This window comes from Sus scrofa, chromosome 16 (assembly GCF_054392235.1).
Source record: "Sus scrofa isolate SSC_HxYL_T2T_F1_AM1 chromosome 16, Sscrofa_HxYL_maternal_Yorkshire_Landrace_v2.0, whole genome shotgun sequence".
Taxonomy (NCBI): Eukaryota; Metazoa; Chordata; class Mammalia; order Artiodactyla; family Suidae; genus Sus; species Sus scrofa.
The window spans coordinates 65,357,321-65,378,543 of record NC_139398.1 but is presented as its reverse complement, the minus strand read 5'-3'; the positions used below and the strand labels follow the sequence as shown (position 1 = coordinate 65,378,543).

General features: G+C 48.6%; 1 long non-coding RNA gene across 2 annotated transcripts in view; it reads right to left on the bottom strand.

Moving 5' to 3' along the window:
- LOC102158145 (uncharacterized) overlaps nucleotides 1-21,223 on the bottom strand; it is a 96,039-nt gene that overhangs the window by 56,788 nt on the left and 18,028 nt on the right. For both annotated transcript variants that reach the window (XR_014830878.1, XR_014830880.1), the window contains exon 2: nucleotides 17,081-17,204. This is a non-coding gene — a long non-coding RNA (uncharacterized LOC102158145). The remainder of the gene's footprint in view (nucleotides 1-17,080; nucleotides 17,205-21,223) is intronic.

Genomic DNA, 21,223 nt, shown 5'->3' with positions numbered 1-21,223 from the left:
TTATTGTCTTTTTGCTATTTCTTGGGCTGCTCCTGTGGCATATGGAGGTTGCCAGGCTAGGGGTCCAATCGGAGCTGTAGCCACCAGCCTACGCCAGAGCCACAGCAACGCGGAATCTGAGCCGCGTCTGCAACCTACCCCACAGCTCACGGCAATGCCGGATCTGTTAACCCACTGAGCAAGGGCAGGGATAGAACGCTCAACCTCATGGTTCCTAGTCGGATTCGTTAACCACTGCGCCACGACAGGAACTCCAGGGAAAATTTTTTAAAGTGCCAAATGCCTGGACCTTATCCGAAGTTCTGAATCAGAATCTCCAGAGGAGTAGCCCTGAGCATCAGTATGCTTTAAACCTCTCCTGGTGAGTCCAGTGTACACCTAGGGCTGAGAGCCTTTCCTCTAGAAGAGTGGAAGGGCTGCTACCCTTTTCCCTGTCCTGGCCCGACCACAAGTAGGAAACCCAATTAAGTCCTGAGCACCCAACACTGAAAGGAAAAATCAGCATCTGGAGATATTCACAGAGAAATCAGAATGCAAGGAAGATTCAAAACTGGTCCTAAGATGGATAATCAACAGAAAGGAAGTTGGTTGTCCTGGTGGAGTGGGGAGAAAAGAAAAACCTGTTGGAGCAACTGCAAGGGTATGGGCCTCCACTCATCAAAGCTTTTAATAAAGGAACAAGACAAAAGCAAATGCTGCCGTTTCCACAGAAACACAGAGACAGAGAGGTCTGGGTTTGCATGAACCCATGCATCCCTAGGCAACTGGGATCCTGGAAAAATGAGGTTCTAAGCTTGGAACACCCATCTCCAGCTCGGCCTCCTGGAGGGATTCTGGTCCTCTTGAATCATCCAACAGACTGTCACTATTTGCCAGTCACTTTGCCTGGTGATGAGAATTCAACTATGTAGTCAATGCCTTACCCAGGTGCCCTTAGCACTCACTTACTACACAGGTGGACTCAACAGCTGCGGACTGCAAATGACTGTGACTTTTTGCCTATGACTCCGACTGTTATAGACTCTGGCCAAGACAGCCCCATTTTGCTTGAAGGCGGGGCAAGCAGGAAGAATCAGATAGTTAGCACTTCCTAGGAGTAACCAATGAGAATGAGAATTGGTGGATCAATACCCTAGACCCCTCTCTTCAGTAGGAAGAACTCTGGGGCATCACCCACAGTAGTAATCACCCACCTGTCCTCCTTCTCTTCCCTGTCTCGTTTCCTGCATTTTCTTCCCATTGCTTCCTGGGATCACCCCCCAGACAAACTACTGAACCCCACATCTTTGCCCCAGGACTGGCTTCTGGAGGAACCCAACCTAAAACAAGCAATGAATAGGACAGATATGTATCCTGCTCTGATGAATCTTAAATTCTAGTGGGAGGAAACAGACAACAAATAAAATGATTTGGGGTAAAGTGGCATGAACAGAATAAAAGTGTGACACGATAGAAAGTAACTGGGGTGCTGGGGATGCTGCTCTAGTCAGGGTGGGGGGGGGGAAGGCTCCTCCGAACCAAGCTGGACATGATCTAAGATGGGTATCACTAGGCATTTACAGAAAATCTGAACCTAGGCTTGCTGTTGCTTACTGCTCAGGCTTCTGAGAGTCTATCTCTTGCTCCAATAAGGAAATCGGATCTGTGGTAGAAATGGAGACTCCCACCCTGATCAATCCTGTTGTTCTCTAACATCCCATCTCCGAATAAATCCTCTGAGCAGAGGCCAGCAAGGCCCATTGGAGAGGATTCCAGATGAGGCTGGGGACCAGTTTTTGGAGCCAAGTTCTTTATGGATGACATCCTACTTGAATCTCACAAAAACCCTGCGAGTTAGGTATCCTAGGCACCTGTACTTCAGATGAAAAAAAGGACGCACGAGACATGGAGCGAGCTGCCCACAACTGCTGGAAATGGACTGAGAAGCCTGCCAAGCTTTGAAATCCATGCCCAGCTCCATTTCTTAGAGAACATGAAGACCTTCTCCACCTATGCCTAAAACTAGCTGTGATGATATACAAACACCAGAAGGTGTTAGAAAGCAGCTGTCATGAAAACTAAAGCAACGGAAACAAGTCCATGAATTCAAGCCAAATCACTCTTCCTCTACAGGGAAAGATGCCAAGAACATGTGCGAAGACACCCATATGGGTTTCTTAGAGGAGCTGAAACAAGTCCCTTCCCATCAAAATAAGGCCCAATCTAATCAGCAGACCTCAACAAGCTCTGTACTCCAGTCTAGAGACTGACTGGAGACTGAAAAAACCCAGATCCCGAATAGAAGGGGAAAACTTCAAGGGTAGCCAGCCCAACTGAATGGACTTTTTGAAGACCCATGAGATTCTGAGACCTAACTGTACTCATAGTTCTAAAAATGGAGCACATGACCCAGTCTAGGCTAATAACTCCCATGCCCCAGGCCACAATGATTGATTTGGGAGTAGGCTTAAGACCTAGGCCAACACAATCATCATGATCATGAACTTTAGGGCTTTTACAGAGGACAGTGAAACAGAGTCCCTCATTTTCCTGCTGGACAAGAATGAAAAAGTACATAACCCTGTATGGGACATAGAGGCAACCATTTCACAACCTGTAGGGAAGTCAACCTACAGATGAACATAATACTACAGAAGTCAGGGATGAAAACTTAATGAGTTCATTAAACTGCTGGATCAAGCTTTACCTGAAGCTACATTACCACTAAGGTTTTGATTGTATATGTCAATAAATTCATTGTTATTATTTAGGAAGTTTGAGTTGAGCTTCCTGTGGCTTACAGCTTAACACATGCTAACTGATCCCAGCCCCATTCCTTCATATGACAAATGGAATAAACAAAGCCCACAGCTGGTTTGTAAAGCTGGAACTAGAAACTCAGATTATTGCCATAGCCATTACACTGATCTGCCATTTACTTTGCAACCATAATATAGAAATAATATTAAATATCATTTACTGAGCACTTATGGCATGCTAAATAGCTTACATTGATTCAATCCTCACTACCATGAAATTAGTTCTGTTATTAGTTGCATTTACTAATGAGGAAACTGGGGCTCAGAGATATTAAGTAACCTGACTATGATCAAATACCTATTAAGTGGTACAGTGATTTAAACACAGGAGTTTCTAACTGCTGCACTTAATCACCAAGACAGGAACTGCCACGTTCAATGTGTATATGGAGCCAAGCAGACTGGAGAAATTAATTGAAAACTAAAGAATATATATCCAGTGTGAAGGAGAAAACCATGTCACAGCTCTAGAGATTGATGCCATGTTGTTGGAATTTGGGTGGGCCAAGTGTTTTAGACCTAACTTTTTTTTTAAGTTAAGGTGAAAATCTGGATTTGTATGTGAAATCTCCCAATGTTCATATTCTGGGAACTAGTTCAATACTTAAAACACACCAGGCAGACTAAACCAAATAAGTATAAGAGCTGGATTTGGCTCACAGGTCACCAATTTACAACCCCTGCCCTAAATTCTATGACCATTTTCCCCACTAGCAAGAAGTGGTAATATACCAGGCTACTGCCAAATGTCCATCACCAGGTGAGTGCATAAACTGTGGTATATCCATGCAATGGAGTACAACTCAGCAATAAAGTGAAATGAATTATTGATAGGCACAATAACATGGATAAATGTCAAAATAATTTTACTGATGAAAGAAGCCAGACAAGAAAGCATACACACTGTATAATCTATAAATATAAAAGTCTAGAAAATGCAAACTAATCTATAGCGACAAGAAGCAGATAAGTGGTTGCCTGGGACTAGGGAGGGTAAGTGCAGAGAGAAGGGGTGAGAGAGATTACCAAGGAGCAAGAGGAGACTTTTGGGGATGATGGATGTGATTATCTTGATTGTGTGATGATTTCACGAGTATATACATATATCAAAAATAATACACTTTAAATATGTATAGTTTATTTTATTTATTTATTATTTTATTATTTTTTTCCCTTATAAGGGCCACACCTGCCCTAAAAAGTTCCAAGGCTAGGGGTGGAATCAGAGTGCAGCCCTATATCACAGCCGTAGCAAGAGACGATCCGAGCTGCATCTGGAACCTACACCACAGCTTGCAGCAATGCCGGATACTTAACCCACGGAGCAACGCCAGGGATCAAACCCGCATCCTCATGGATACGATGTCAGGTTCTTATGCTGCTGAGCCACAACGGGAACTCCTACATGTAGTTTATTGTATGTTCATTGTATCTTACAGATGTTTTTTAAAAAATTGGCTTGGGATCCCAGAGCACACCACCAGCAGCTTTCATGGCCTCTGGAACCTCTGCTCCTCAAGGAGCACTTCACATGAACAAGCCTCAGTGTCTCACCTTCCCTGGTCTGTCTTCCGGCCAGTTCATTACAGCCAAGTGTCCCGAGCTCCTTCACATTGCTCCCCATCACTACCAGGAAGTCTGCTAATCTAGTCCCACCCTCCTGCCCCCCCACCAAGCCCAAACCAGGCTCCTTCTCTAGACTAGACCGCCTGAAGGGTGTGGGCAGGCCTTTTGGCAGGTGATTGGGAACTAAGAGTATCCAACCTTCCTGTCTCCTAGGCCCCCACTTCCTGCCAGTCCAAGGAGCCAAAGGTCCTCACTGTCAATGCTGACACAGAACAGGTGGATGAAATGGAGAAAGATAGACCATTGTGGATTCTATCAGAGAGAGCAATAGAGGCACTGAACTTGTTACTGGGCATGAAGGAAAGTAAAAGATGGAAAAAAAGGAGCAGAGAGGTGTCTGGGCAGGCAGAGAGGAACAAATGAATAAGTTTATAAAGTCCTTACAGGATAAGTGTTAGCCCACCGTGATGGCTAGTTTTATGTGTTAACTTGGCTAAGCTATGGTACCCAGGTTTTGGTCTAACTCCAGCCTAGACGTTGTCATGCAGGTATTTTGTAGATGTGATTAACATTTAAATCAGTAGGCTTTGAGTAAAACAAGACTATCCTCCAGAATGTGCTAGGCCTCCTCTAATCCGCTGAAAGCCGTAAAAGACTAAAGTCCCTGGGGAAGAAGGAATTCTGCCTCCGGCGTGTACCAACAATAAATCATTTTGGATAACTAAGAAGGAACTACAAAAAGGGACCATTTGATGAGCAGCCAGAGCGTGGAGTAAAGGGAGAGAACCAGCCTCTCTGGAACACCTCCCACGAGCTGAGCACCTCTATACAGCACCTCATTTAGTATCATAATAGTTCTCTGGGGTAAGAATATGAATAATATCCCCACTTTCAAGATGGGAAGAGCTCAGTGAAGTGAAATCACATGCCCAAGGTCGCTGCTAATAATTAAAGGATTCTGAATTTAATAATGACAATAATGGCCATAGCAACATTTACTCGGTGCTTATAATGAGCCAGACACAATTTGAAATGTCTAAGTCACTCCATGTAATCTTCACAAGGAAAAAAAATCATTCTACATTCAACCTCTGGCCTGAACTCCTCTGACTCCAACAGAGGCTTCTGGTCCCAACAAACACCTCCATACTGCTGTTCACACAAAGCGGCGGCACCCCTGAGGATTCCAGTAGTCTTGGCAGACTTCCTGGCAGAGGTGGGACCTGGGGAGGCCACAGGCAGGAGGAAGGGACCCCAAGTCAGGGAGGGGTGCAGGAAGCCAGGAATGTTTAAAGGACAGCGGGCACACCAAAATGGGGAAGGTGAGGAGGCAGGCTGGGACTACTGGGTGGACAGCCTCAAATGCCAGGCTAAGGAAAGGGACATTCTCTGGAGGTGGCAGAGAGTCATAGGTCTCTGAGGAGGTGCCGATGGAAGGCAGAGCTTCCGGCTGGAATGGAGCTGAAGATGGAGGGTTTCCAGAGGCCCAGCACAGGGAGGGATGGTGGGGACCTCAATGAATCTGAGCGAAAACTTGGGGAGTGAGTGAGTGGCGGGTGACTGGACCAAGGAACCAAAGATGGAGTAGGACCAATGTGAGAGACCGTGGAGGACAATGCAGAGGACGTGGTGAGTGCTGGGAGATGAGGGGTGAAGACGGAGGCCGCAGGCGTGACTGGAAAGCCCCGCAGCTTCCACCCAAAGGTGAGTGGAACACCGGAGGCCCAGCCAGCTGGGTGCGCGCGGCGGTGCTGCTCACCCTGCGCCGCTAGATGGAGCAGGCGCCCCGCCGAACGCGCCGCGGGTCCCTGCGCCTGGGCCTCGCCGCGGGCCAGAGCCTGGAGGCCTGGCCAGGCGCCGCCAGAGGGGAAGGATGCGCCCCACGGCTCCTAACTTTGGAGCCTGGGCAAGCACAGGGCCCCGCGCTTCCATGGGCCAGGCGCCCGGTGTCACGCTCCCCTGCCACCGCCTTGCAAGGGAACTCACGTTTACATTTGCACCGAGTCCTCTCCATCACGCAGCAGGACTTCCCCAGAGCTTTTCCTTTAGACCACTTTAACAGGGTGACTCATTTATCCCGCCCAAACCACAGTGAAGTGATGATATGATCCCATTTCACAGACCGAGAATCCGAGGCTCAGAGAAATGGAGACCTGTCCAAGATGACACGCTGGTTGTCACTAGTGCCTGCAGGAAGTGGCATCCATTCCCACCCTTATGGAAGACTGCCCTCTGCAGAAAATGGCCCTGGCCAGGATGCAGGCAAAGGCCTCACCCCACTGCCCCCTCCAGGCCTACCTGGTGCCCTGAGGCTAGTGGTGCTGGGACAGAGGAGCCAGGAGAAGCATGTCCCTAGAATTTCCATTTTTTCCTGGTGATTGAAAGATCCTAAGCAGCCTGAAGGCAAAGGCAGTCTTCCCAGCCCTACTTGTTTCTCCTGGCTTCAGCCTCCAGGACAGACAGTCCCAGACTTGGGCATCAGAAGGACCTGCCCTTGAGCAGAGTGTGCAGAATGGGAGGCTGTGGCAGCAGGGGTGGGGTGGGGTGGGGTCTGACTTCCCTGCCAGTGAGACAGCCCAGAGCTGTAAGCCTTTTTCCAGCACGCCCTCAGCAGGTGGCCCCTCTCAGCCTGGCTTTCCTCAAAAGTAAAGGAGAAAAAATTCTCAGGGTTGCTGTGAGGATTAAACACTTCAAGTGCCTGACAAGTTGCAGGTGCTCAGTAAATCTTCCTTAATTTACTTTCAGGTTTTGTCACGAAGGTAGCTGGGTTATCTGCTCCGGAATCTCCCCCTCAGGGTATGAAGGACTCTGCGGGGTGGGAGGCAGAGGTTGGAGGGCCAGAGGGCTGAGGTGGGAAAACTATGAGAAATGTGGTCCAACAGGCCAGACCAGAGGGGAGCCGCTAACTGTGGGTCTGGAGACAGGCTGGCACAGTGCCAGGGATGCAAGAGGGGAGAGAAAAGGGAGAACACAACAAAATGATAAGAATCCTCATACTGGCCCCTCGTGGTCTTACCACCTGGGGCTGCTTTCAGAGTCTTTCCTAGTCCACGGGGCTTGCTGTGATTCTCCCTCCAGCTCCCCTGAGAAGTCAACAAGGCACTTGCCACCCCCACTTTACAAATGAGTGATTTGCTCAAGGTCAACAGGGGTGACACAAGGACTTCACCCAGTCCTCTGATTTTTGATTCAGGGGTCACCCCATTACCTCAGTGTCAGGGCCCCCAGGCCATGGGATGAAGGGGTGGAAAAGGCAGAATAACCCTCTTTGTTCTGCTGCCAGACCCGCAAAGCTAGGCGCAGGTGCCGGCCTTGGGGGTTGGGCACTGGAGAACAGAAGATTCTCCTGATTCCAGGGACTGTGCCCTCCTCAGAGTCCAGGTTGAACTAGGATGAAAGGCTGACCGGGAGTCCTTGGAGACAAACAGGCTTGGGCTCCAACCCCCTGTTTCGATGTACTTGCTATGTGACCTCAGGTAAGTGACGACACCTCTCTGAGCCTCTGTTTCTTCCTGTATAAGGCAAGGATGATAACACTGATCTCACATGATTAGAATGTTGTGGGAAAAAGTGAGTGGGTTTTACAGGTGGTCAGACCAAGTTCAGATTCCAGGTCTGCCATTTATTATCTATGTGATCTTGAGCAAGAATCTCACCTCCGTGAGCCTCAGTTTCCTCACCTGAAAAATGGGGATATTAAGACCTCCTGCCTATGGTTGTCACAGAGATGAAATGAGATAATAGCCATAGACCCCAGCCCCCTTGCCTGGTCTTTTGAAGGAGTCAAATAACGTTAATCTCCTCTGGAGAGAAGGAGGGGAGATACTGCTGCATTTCACTCCAGAGGCCACCCCAGGACTGGGACCAGCACCTGCCCGGGGCTAACCTGGGGCCCACAGAGAAGTCAGCTCAGAAGCATTCCTGCTGTCAACAGGCAGCCTCTTGGGCCTCAGAGCTGACATGCAGAGAGAGTGGGCTGTTCACCAGGCAACATCAACAATGGAAGCTTGTCAATTCTTTGAAATCTGGATCTTAGAGACAGAAACCTTTCATCCCAGGAGCTGCAGCCACCAGCCTACGCCACAGCCACAGCAACGCCAGATTCAAGTCGCATCTGCAGCCTGCACCACAGCTCATGGCAATGCTGGATCCTTAATCCACTGAGAGAGGACAGGGATCAAACCTGCATCCTCATGGATACCAGTCGGTTTTTTTAACCCACTGAGCCACAAGGGGAACTCATTTGAAACCCTCATTTATTCCTCCTCCCAGTGCTAACACCTAAACACTAAGTAAAAACCCAATCTCAGGGGTGAGGCTGGGAAGGAATTTCAAACCGCTGGAATGAATAGTGTTTTTATCCCCTATATGGGTTTCCAGCAATGGTTCTTTCTCACCAGGCAAAGAGCAGTGGCAGATGTACCTTGGACTCAGGCAGCTTGGCTTCAAACCCAGCCACTTACTATCTTCCAGTGCCTTAGTTTCCTTAGCTGTAAAGTGGAACTAATAATAACACCTTTCTTGTGTTAAATTTAAAGATTAACAACACATTAACTCAGGGAAAGCCCTTAAAAAAGGTCTGGTACATAGTAAGCACTCATTTATAAGAATCAGAATATGCCATCGTCAAAAAGTCTACAAACAATAAGTGCTGGAGAGGGTGTGGAGAAAAAGAAACCCTATTACACTGTTGGTGAGAATGTAAATTGGTGCAACCACGGTGGAAAACAGTATGGAGATGCCTCAGAAAACTAACCATAGAACTACCATTTGATCCAGCGATCCCACTCCTGGGCATCTATCCAGAGAAAACCATGACTCAAAAAGACACATGCACTCCAATGTTCACTGCAGCACTATTTGCAATAGCCAAGACATGGAAACAACCTCAATGTCCATCAACAGAGGAGTGGATCAATAAGATGTGGTACATATACACAATGGAATATTACTCAGCCATTCAAAGGAACGAAATACCGGCATTTTTAGCAACATGGATGGACCTAGAAATTATCATGCTAAGTGAAGTCTGTCAGACAATGAGACACCAACATCAAATGCTTTAACTGACATGTGGAATCTGAAAAAAGGACGCAATGAACTTTTTTGCAGAACAGATACTGACTCACAGACTTTGAAAAACTTATGGTTTCCAAAGGAGACAGTTTGGGGGTGGGGGGATGTGCTGGGGGTGTGTGATGGAAATCCTATAAAACTGGATTGTGATAATCATTGTACAACTATAAATGTAATAAATTCTTTGAGTAATAAAATGTTTTTAAAAAAAGAATAAGAATTATGACAATTATGATACCTGTATAATGGCAATGGGTGTCACTGTTGATTCTGTTCTTCTGTGCTCCATATGAAGGCTCCCACATGATGTATATAATAAAATAGTGCCTACTTAGCAAAACCTTCAAGGCTATTCATGGCCTGCTACCCATCTCCTGCCCCCCTCTACCTGCTGACACTTCTTTGCAGGGAGTCTGTATTCAGCTAAACCAAACTATAAGGCTGTGCCCCTTAGTGTTTCTTGCATCCATGCCATTATCCACCCTGTCTCTCATCTTAGAATTTCCTCTCCACCTAGCCCCTGAGCAAATCTCAACTCACCCTTTAAGACCTCATACAATTGTCTCCACCTCTGAGATGTCTTCCTGACCTTGAGTGTGGCTGGCCCCTCCTTCACTGCACATTCTGCATCTGAGCACCTGTTCTGTGTCCACATCCCCCAGGATCCCAAGCTCCGTAAGGGGAAGGCCCACATCACATGCATCTCCCCACAGAGCACTGCACACAGCAGGCCCCCGGGAACTCTGCTGCATGAACACACCTCTTGCCAGCATCACTGAGGTTTAACAACATGGGCATCACTACAGAGTTGACCTGAAGAGCCTGTACCTGGCACATTTCCTTCTTCCAGGTTGATGGTCAGGCCTTCCCTAGAGCCAGCTGCCCCCAGGCTTTGGTCCATGCACACGGAAGGAAGGCAGGAAGCAGGGCTTTGAGACCATGCAGAAGAGCTTCCCTCTCCTGCCGGTCGTGGTCCTGGGTCCTTCACTGGGTTCTTCATGGGACTCCTGGCAATATCCAGAAAACTGGATCCTGATACTACCCGTTGCATAGAGACGGAGACCTAGGCTGAGATCAGACCAGGGAAGCAGGGAGGAGGGGCTCGAGGTATAACCAGGCCTGACGCACTGAGACTGACCTGAAGGTGTTGGTCAAAAGGAGGGGGACAGCCTGGGGAGCTGTTTCCCAGATTCTCTGGACAGTTCCAAGAAACAACTCGACTGAGACCACCACCCTATTTTGGAACTTGCTGCTTCTTTCTGTCCCTTTTTATGTTGCGTGACCTTTGGTGGCCTCCCCTAGGGAGTGGAACATGGTCCAGAACTAGTATTTACTGAGCACCTACTTGGGCCTAGCCACAGTGCCAGGCCCTGCACATACTCCACCTCTGTCTGCCCACAGCTAGTTCGTGCAGAGGGAGGGGGGACCCACAGGTCTGTCTGATTCCACAGCTTAGGCAATAATGCTTTCCCAAAAAAACCAACAAATGATGTTACAGCCCACAGTCTGACCGGTGGCTGAAAGGGTAGACTTTGGCACTGGGCCGATTGTGGTGCCAGCAATTCTGCCTCTCGCCGTGAGATCGTGGGTAAGGGACTTAACCCCTCTGTGTCTGTTTCCTCCGTAAAACGGGGGTGCGGCGCCCAAGGAGATGTGCTGCTCAGACCTCCTTCAAGAGAACCTGCCTGACCACCTCCTGTGGAAAGAGGGGTTCAGGGTAGGCGTGATGATGTCAAGGTGACCCTCCCCCTCCCCCCCAGGATAGCTGTTGCTGCTGGGGCCGGATTCTTCGGGCTGTGCCCAGCCAGTGACTGAGCATGGATGGGGCATTAGTTTTGGTCCATTCCTACAGGACACTGATCTCTCTAAGGAGCTACTTTTGCATAGAAACTGCCATCGGCCTGGCCGAGGGTTTCTCAGAACTGCCCTGATGTCTGAGGCTCTTCCTCAGACTTTTCTGCCTCTGTCCTTTTTGCAGCTGTCAGCCCTAGATCCATCTTCCTCCTTTATCCTTCATAGACGTCTGGCCCCATAAATCTCTGGCACATCTAATCCCATCTTGGCCTCTGCTTCTTGAAGGACCCTAAGTAGTAATCACTACTGATAATAATGATAGTAACTCCTTCATGGGGTTGCAGTCGGGGGTTAATGCATTACTCTGTGGAACTGCCCAGGACAGCACAATACAGGCGCCAGTTCTCACCTTCACCAACTCTCCACTCACAAATTCGTCTGCTGCTAGAGATTTCTGTGGTGTTCCCTGACAGCCCTAAGGCAAATGTAACCTTAGCCAAAGATGGTGTGCCTCATTCCTCTGAAGCCAGTGTCTGCTGGGCTACCAAAACCACCTCCTTTTGATGCAAGTATTTATTTGCAGGAAGTCAGAGAGAATTTATTCAAGAATTAGCTCACACCTTCGATCAAAGAGCCATTGGCTCCACTGCTAATCCATAAATTGGACAAGCCAGCCTAAGTCTGATCACATCTCCCTCTCTGGCACTTGGGCAGTGAGGGTTAGCGTGGCAGATCTCTTTGGTCCCTCGTGCTACAGCATTCGGGTGTGAGGACATCTGTTGGCCTCTGTCTGTCTGCCTCAGACACAGCCCTCCTCCACCCCAAACCCCAGCTGTGTCTTTCCTTGTCACCCACTCTGTTCGAGAGAGGTGGCTCCCGTGTATATGAAGGCTGCCAAGGCCACCTGGGGCTGGGCCCAGCCACCCTTTCTGTTGTCTGGGGCAGATGGTCCTCAGGCTGAGAAGAGCTGGAATGCCAGAGTGCAGAGGGCGGATGCGGTAAGCCATTTCCACCTGCTCTGGCCTTGTGATTTCCATGATGAGCCCTGGGAAAGCTTCCCCATTTAGACATTTAGACGGGAGGTGATCTTTCCTGTTCCTCTCCTCTAGAATAAGCATCGCCAACCTAGGGGACATCAGGGTGGGACGGAGCACAGAAGTTCCCTTCCCAGTGGCAGTCTCTGACATCAGCACTTCCCCAGGGAGCTCTCCAAGAAAGGGGAGCCTTCCCCTGAATCCCATCTGCTCCCCAAATGTGGATTCCTTTCACAGGAGCAGCTTGCTGCAGACAACTATGCTGAGGGGTCTCCTAAAACACGCCACGCTTCAAGACTGAGGGACCCCCCAGTTCAGACCACTCTCCAGGACTGTCCCACTCTGCACATCTTCCTGGACTTCCTCCCATCACCAAGTGCCAGAGGCACACACCCACCAGAGGCATCTCCCATGTATAACCTGGACCACCTTTCTGCCTTCCACGCTCCCATTTCTACAGCCTTAACCCTCTGGAGGCTTCATCTGTCCAAGCCGGTGCAACTGCCATTCGTGGAAACTATAGTGTTAACAGTCTCTTAAGATTTCAGGTTCCAATTGGCAGCAACATGGATGCAACTAGAGACTCTCATACTAAGTGAAGTAAGTCAGAAAGAGAAAGCCAGATACCATATGATATCACTTATATCTGGAGTCTAATATATGGCACAAATGAACCTTTCCACAGAAAAGAAACTCATGGACTTGGAGAACAGATTTGTGGTTGCCAAGGAGGAGGGGGAGGGGTGGGATGGACAGGGAATCTGGGGTTAATAGATGCAAACTAGTGCCTTTGGAATGGATAAGCAATGAGATCCTGCTGTGTAGCACTGGGAAATATATCCAGTCATTTGTGATGGAACATGATGGAGGATAATATGAGAACAAGAATGTATATATGTATGTGTGACTGGGTCACTTTGTTGCACAGTAGAAAACTGACAGAACACTGTAAACCAGCTATAATGGAAAAAGTAAAAATCATTTTAAAAAGAAAAGATTTTAGGTTCCAGAAAACATAAAAAGGTTCTAGATGCCTTGAATATGAAGCAAAGAAGCCTCATTTAACTCTGGTGAAAGTAACACTTTTTAATGAAAGGAAGTTAACATTAAGTGCAAATGTCATAAAGCCAACCATGAATCTTTCTGACTTTGTTGTGGCCATAAATGATGACTGAGCGCGAACCACCCCCAGGTCAGCAGAGGGACAGACTGATGAGAGAACCACTCTCAGCATGTTACCAATATGACCTGCAAGCTTCCAGGATGGTTTTGAGATGAGGAGCTTGTATTTAACCTTTACAGATTGTCTCACTGTCCCTAATGGCAGCTCTTAAAATATCTCCAACAAGGGCACAATGAAGAGGTCTTAAATACCAGTCTCCTTTCTGTTTAGGATCTGCCCATTTCAGCCACGAGGAAAAGGGTGTGGGAGAATAATGCACTTTTCAACAGACCTGGGGTTGAACCCTGATTCATCTCTCATATCTAAGTAAGGTGTTTAACCTCCCTTAACCTGCTGCCGCCTCTGTAAAGTGAAAACAGACGCCTGCCTCACAGGATTCTCATCACGGTAAATGAATAACACAGGACAGACACCTAGGATGAAGGCTGACACCCAGCAGGCACCAAGAAATGTGGGTTTTCTTCCTCCCTTCTTCATTCCCTCCCATCACCCCATCTTTCTTATCTAGAAAATAGGATATGCTGCTGACCCCCACATCCATGCTTTGTTCAGAGGGGGTTTCTAGGCAAATACACAGAACTTAAGGTCTTGATAACAACTAAAAGCAATGGAGCCCCTTGCTTCTTCTTGCTTTGTCCTATGTGTCTCTGTGTGTATTCGCTCATCTACTCGGCCCAATAGCCCTGATGTGTACATGTAAGGTGATCTTATCTGCATCTTAGAAAGGGTGAAATTAAGGCAGAGAGAGGTGAAGGTACTTGCCCGAGGCTGCCCAGACAATCAGCGGTAGAGCCAGCATTTCAACCCAAGCCATCTGGCTCCAAAGCCTACAGAGCCCTCCTTCTTTCTGCCTCCAAAGCCCAGGAGTAGGGGCAGCACATGCTGGCTCCACCCCTCGAAACAGAAGTAGGTAAGCAGACAGGCCAGAAGTCTCAAAGGGCTTTCCTCACTCAAAGAACTGAAATGCAGCTTGCAGTCTTTAGGTACAGAGCCGCACAGTAAGGGGTGGGAGGCCTCACTTCCCAGGAAGAGGACTGAGAAACTGGAAGCTTGGGGTCCCTTCCTGAGTAGGACAGAGGCTGGGACCGGGGGGACTGATCAGAAAAATGTCCTGGAAAGACCTGTGGCCGGCTCTGAGGCCCAGAGATATGGAGCCATGAGTGAATATGGGCACTCGTTCTCTCAGGACACATGAATGCTCGGCGGAAGGTCCATGTTGCCAATAGCTAGGCTTTAATAAACTTATATTTATTGCCCATCTACTGAGTACTTCACATGCATTCTCTCATTTGAGCCTCACAACAACTCAGTGAGGTGGGTGCTGCCCCCTTTTACAGATGAGCAGGTGAAAGCTCATCAAAGCAAAGGGATTCACCCAAGTCCACACAGCCACACGTGGCTGAGTTAGGTGAACGCAGGTCAGGCCTGTCGCCGTGTCTGTTCTGCCAAGTGAGAACAGGGTTCTTGGCCCAGGACCTATCTTGGTGGGCAGCCAGATGTCTCCACGACCCACCCGGCCCCCTTCCTTCCCACTTACCCCCACCAGGCACTGCAGGGCCATCACCCTAGTCCCACGGAGCAGGCTGGCCCCGGTCACCGCCAGGAGGAAGCCACATGCCTTTCCTCCCAGCTCATCTGGCTGGAGTCAGACACAGCCAGATGCAGTCATGATTGTATCCCAAAGGCCCTCAGGGGTGGCGGAGGCCCTTCGTGACAGCTGCTACAACACAGCCCATCTGGAAGGGCTCATTTCGCTGAATGCTTAGCCCTTCTGAGGACCCTCGGGGCTGAGGGATGCCATACTTCAGTGAGCGGGATAGTCAGGAGGACAGGGTGAGCCAGGGCACCTCAGAGGAGGCCCACTTTCCTGCACCCCTCCTGCTTCCCAGCGCTGGGAAGGTGGGAGGCCAACATTCCCCAGAGGGAGAGACTGTGAGCCTATTGAGGTTTAGGAATCTAAGAAGGAACACACCCAAACAGCTACCACACACCCCCAAGCACGCAAGGGGGATGCCTGAATCCCAGTGGCTTGGATGAAAGCCCAGAAAGTGGCCCCGTGAGGCTGGAGGAGGAGGCTGCTGTGGGTGTGCGGCTCCCTGACCTGGCTTCTCGTGGGCTCCCAGGAGGTGGACAAAAAGCTCCCCCAGACATTGGGAGGCGTCAGCGGCAGCCGCCTCTGACCAGAGGCCATTCGTGAATTCCCGCTCAGTCACTCAGCGCCCCCAGCAGCCTGGGGGCATTGGCAGCCGCCAAGACAGACTTTTACCCAAAGACAGGTCAGACTTTCTCTGGAGAAAAAGAAACCCTAGGCCGCTGATTTCCAGCAGCATCCTCTTGGTAGGCTCAACCGAATAAACAGAGCTGTTGGATCTGGAGACAGGTTGCAGTCAGCTGTGCTAGAAGCGCCCCTGCCCCCCAAGCCACCTTAGCAAGACAGCCTCCCACGGCGGGTCCCAGCTCTCCTGGCTGACTGGCTCTGCCCTGGGCAACACATCTGATCCTTCCTCTGGCCGGAGCACCCCTCCTTCCTGCCTGCCTTCTGATTCAGTCTTGGGGCCCAGGATTCTTGCTCCCCAGCCTCTGCCCTGTTCCACGCCCTGGACACATGAACAGGGGGCATGCTCCTGAGGACCTTTCTAAGCCAAGTGTGAAGGCCACATGAGTGACTGACCTTCCTTCTCTACCTGGAGAGCTCAGTACAGAACCCATCACGTTCATCACCTACCAGCTCTGTGACCTTGGGCAGGATGTGAGCTTCTCTGGGCTATGGCTTCCTCATGTGTAAAATGGGAATAACAATACTCCGATCAATATGTTGTCCTACAGAATTGGCAAATCTGTAGAGGCAGAAGGCACATTCATGGCTGTCAGGAGCTGTGAGCAAGGGAGGAATGACTGCTTCACAGGTCTGGGGTTTCTGTCCGGGGTGATGAAAATGTTCCAGAATTAGTGTATAGTTGCACAACCTTGTGAATGAACTGAATGACACAAAATTATACATTTTAAAAGGTCACAATGGTTGTGGCTCAGTGGTAACAAACCTGACTGGTATCTATGAGGTTGCAGGTTTGATCCCTGACCTCCCTCAATGGGTTAAGGATTCGGCATTGCTGTGAGCTGTGGTGTGGGTTGCACATGTGGCTCGGATCCTGTGTTGCTGTGGCTGTGGCATAGGCTGGCATCTGTAGCTCCCATTTGACCTCTAGCCTGGGAACTTCCATATGCTGTGGGTGTGGCCCTAAGAAGACAAAGAAAGAAAGAAAGAAAGAAGGAAGGAAGGAAGGAAAGAAAGGAAAGAAAGAGAGAGAGAGAGAGAGAGAGAGAGAGAGAGAAAAGGAGATCATGAGACTAAGCGAAATAGCAGTTGTAGAAATGTTGATCGCAAAGCCTGGGATGTTGGAGGGTCCTCGACGGAGTTCAGTTCCCTCCCCTCCTTCAGACCATCACACTGAATTGTACACATGTTCCTCTGCGCCTCCCCGGGGCGGACGGTCTTTCTCTTTAGCTGTTTGTTCCGAGATGCTAATAGGATGAAGCCACCTGTTTTGCAGAAAGCAACGTCTTTCCCACTGGCCAATGGGACAGATGACACCAGCTCCCTTCCCACTCCTGCTTGTGAGCCCATTTACCTGTTTCATCGTGGCTGTGCCCCAGGATTGAGTCCTGCGGGAGGAGGGCAAAAGTCCATTTTGATACCAAGGCAAGGACTTCCCACTGTATCTCCTTCTCACTGTTTCCACAAAGGCTGTCATCCTAAAAAAATAAAATGCATCATTTTGGGAAAGCAGGTTTCTACATCTCGTGGTTCTGCACAGCTTCTGGCTTGGGTATTGACTGTCTTTTCGAGAGAGTCTATATAGTAAATGCCTCAGATGGTAGGTAGTGTCCCCTTTAAAGCAAAGAGCGAGGAGGCTTACCATGCCCCATAAAAGACATGGGTTCCCTCAGCTCAGGGTACCGCTCCTGCCCGGCAGTCCACAGCACCTACAGGAAACACGCGGCCCTCTTTCTGTCACCCTGAGGAAGTTAGGAGTTGGCACCGACCATTATACATAGCAAGGCTTAGTTAGTATTTCGAGCCAGTATTACTGGCTTTTCTCTCCCAAGAGGTGCTAAGCTCCTTGAGGGTAGACAGCGTGTTTTCTTTATCTTTGTATTTCACAGAACAGATGTTAATACATGGTTGTTGACTGAATGAATGAGTGAATGAGTGGAAATTTGGAGAGATGTTTCTCTTTTGTCATCTTGGCAGTTTTACGCGACACCGCCCCTCCCTTTCCTTTGGCTTTCCCGGCTCCTGCTATCACATCCACTATTTGAACCACTTACTTTGCCAGCTATTTGCCTGGCTGGTGGCATGGGATATAGATAATTAGACCCAAGTACTCTGTCTGGGGGCTTCGGATTGGAATATTGAGGGCGTCTTCGATGCATGCCCCGGTCTGGCAATCTCAGGCCAGCCCTGCCCAGCCCTTGCAGCTTTGTCCTATACCTGAAGTACTCAGCTCCATTCCCATCTGCATGACCTGGTGGTGACCGGTAGCTCTAATGTGTGCAACACATAGGTCCAGGCCACCAAACCACCCATTTCTGGTCACCACTGAGTAAGCAAACAAGATATTTGTTTCTCAGGTTTGTTCCTGTTAGGTGGAAAGGGCTCAGAGCAGATGCACTCCTAATATTTACTTAATGAATAAGGAAGCTTCCCTTTAAATTAAACTAACTACCTCCTTCTTATATTAAGTCCAGCAATGGGACTCAAAAATATCACCAAAAGGAGAGGAACCTGAAATGTCACCCTGGTTATTCCTTTTGACTCAGCGTCCACACAGCAAACACAACCTCCAGGATGGAAAGCGATGGCATTTGACGCAACAGCCAGCCTTCACCTGCCGTAACAACCCCTGCCTTTGTACAGCTTCATCACACACCATATCCGGCGTAGAAGATGATGACAAGAGTGTACCAGCTTTATCAGCACTTGCACTTGCAAGCAGCCCCTCCTCTTTCCTATGGCAAGGCAGAAAGTTTAGCCAGTTGGCATCTGGCCAAAGGAAGCCAGGCAGTGAACAGCTACTTAATATAAAAGCTTTGGTGCCTGTTTCCCACATGGTTGGCAGGCAAACTGAAGAGCTACATCCACGGCTCAGTGGTCCCAAGTACACTGCATTCTATCTTGCACCAATTGCCCCTCGCCTCAGTTCATCCCAGGAAGACTTGTCTTCTTTTCTTTAAAGAATAGTATTTAACTGGATAGCATTCACCATCAGGTGCCCAGGAGTCAAGGATGCATTTGTTTGTTTCTGCCTCTCTTCACTCCAGAAGAGATCTGTGCCTGCCTATCTATAATAATCCACATGATAAGATAAAAAGAAAAGATCTTTAAAAAAAAAAAAAAAAGGCTCTGGAAAAACATGGGCAGTATTTACGGAAATAAAAACCAGATTAGTTAGAAACCACAAATCTGACTGCATATTTGTTGTAGTTCGGGAGAGCCCGGAGACTGCCAGGCAGGCTCCTGGCAGAAGGACTTGGTGTGGGAGCCACCTTCCAGGGCCTGCTCCCCTCCCCCTCCATTTCAGGTCCAGCAATCTGATTTGGCAACGCTCTGAAAGTTGGCCAGACTTTGGGGGAACTGACTCAGTCTACCCAGGCCCATGAGAGGCTCATGTATAAACCAGAATTCACTCCCCTTCATTAATTTATTCCGAGAAATAGATCTACAAGAAAAAAAAAAAGAATAGAAAGAGAACAAGATAGAGAAGGGAAGAGGAAGAAAAAGAAGAAGAAAAGAGATCGAGAAGGAAAGGCAGAAACAGGGAGGGAGGGAGGGAGCCAGACCAGTCAGTGCTGGTACCTCTGTAAGCCAATCCAAAAGGAGACCCAATTATAGACAGAATATCACTTCTTCTTGCGTTAAAGTCTAAGCCAAGAGAAATTAGGGGGTGTGGCGGAGGGTGGGTGTTGCCAGAACTGTGCTGAGGCCTCATGAACTATCCTTTCCTGGACGAGAGACACCACCTTTCCAGTGACCCAGAAACACTCTGGCCGACTCCAGCCTCTCTCCTTTGGAAGGTCCTCCATAAAGCTCTTGTTCTGTGAGTTCCTGTTTTCAAGGCTCCAGGCCCACCTCCCTCTGGAGAGAGCTGATGCTCTTTAGAGACCACACCAATTCTACCGCAGGCCTGTCACCTCCTTAGCACAACATGATGGAACTTCCCCGGAGGATGTGAGCAGGTCACCTTGACTGGAATTCAGGCTTTCCAAACACACCTCTGTTATCCTCTGGAATAATGTCTGAAGGTGATTTCGTTCATTCACTCTGTGTGAATTTTGTTCTGGAATTCTTAAAGGGCTGCTTTCGCTCTAAATTATGGGGGGTGGGGAGGATGGGGAGGCAGCCCGTCAGGTATGAACAGTTTATCAGCTCAGTCAGTAAAGGGACTGTTTACAGAGCCAGACGGGCTCTAGCCTCAAGGAGGTATCTTTCCATGGCTTCCTTACACACTAACTCTAACGGTTACAAACACCAAAGCAACCCCTTGAATAATAAAGGCACTTAATGACATGGGCTCAGGTCAAGCAAGTGACTGGCTGTTATTTTTCACGAATCTGATCTATCAGTTCAGTCAAAAGAAGGAGCTGGCATCAGGCACAAACACTGCTAATGATTAATCATGAGAAATATCAATATTTAGATTCAATTTCCTACACTCTTCTGGAAATGCAGACATCCAAACTCCCCAGGCACATGTATATTTTGACCAATTATTTTAACAAGCTCAAATAAGACCATCATGGCAAAAACAAGTGTAAACAATTGCTCTCTGGTCAGAGAAAATGGATATGGGGCCATTTTCCTGGTGGTGAGAATAGGGCTGTCACATAAAATACAGGATGCCCAGCTAAATTGAAATGTCTAGTAAGCACCAAATAATACAGCATCTGGGACATGTTTATATTTTTTAAAGTACACATTGTTTATCTGGAATTCAAATTTGACTGGATGTCCTATATTTTTATTTGCCAAATCTGGCTCCCCTATATGGAAGTGAAAGAGAAAATTTTAATTCACACTCCTCAGTGAGTTTAGAGAACACAACTGCAGAGATACCCCAGGACAGTAGCAAAAGCTTCTCACTGAGGCAGCTGCCTCCAGCCAGACTAGGGAATCCCAGAAATGGGGAGGTTGGGGGATAAAAATAGCTGCTTCCCTGCTCTGCACACTTCTCTGGCATGGAAGGGCAGCAGAGAGGGGACTGTATTATTTGTTATGCTGCCTTCCACTGAAAGCCCTGCTATGATGCTCTGAGCAAAAAGCTGGCCCCATCTGGCCCCTTGGATGTGCAGGCTGCAGTGTAAGAAGGGAGGGGCTTTCTTCGTTCCTCTCCCTGGACAGTTATCTCTTCCTGGGATGTGAAGACAAGTCTCCCAGGAGCTAGGGAAAACATGAGCGGCAAGTCAATAGCCTCTGGTCTTGGGATCCAGGTGATTCAAGCAGAAGATAGAGGGTGGTTGGTTTGTTTGCACGTTTGTTTCCAAAAAGTGCCTAGGCAATTGCATCAGTGCATCTTCACCTGTAAGAGCTTTGTAGATTCGTTATTTCATACTCAGAAATCCGAACCCCCACTCCTACCCCATCTTCATGAGTTCCAACACTTGCTCTGTTGTGGAACACACTGGGATCTGGAGCTATTCACTTACATTTTCAGGGTCTTGGTTTTCCAGCCTTTAAAGCAAAGGTTTTTATTCATTAGAAAAGTAGGAGCAGG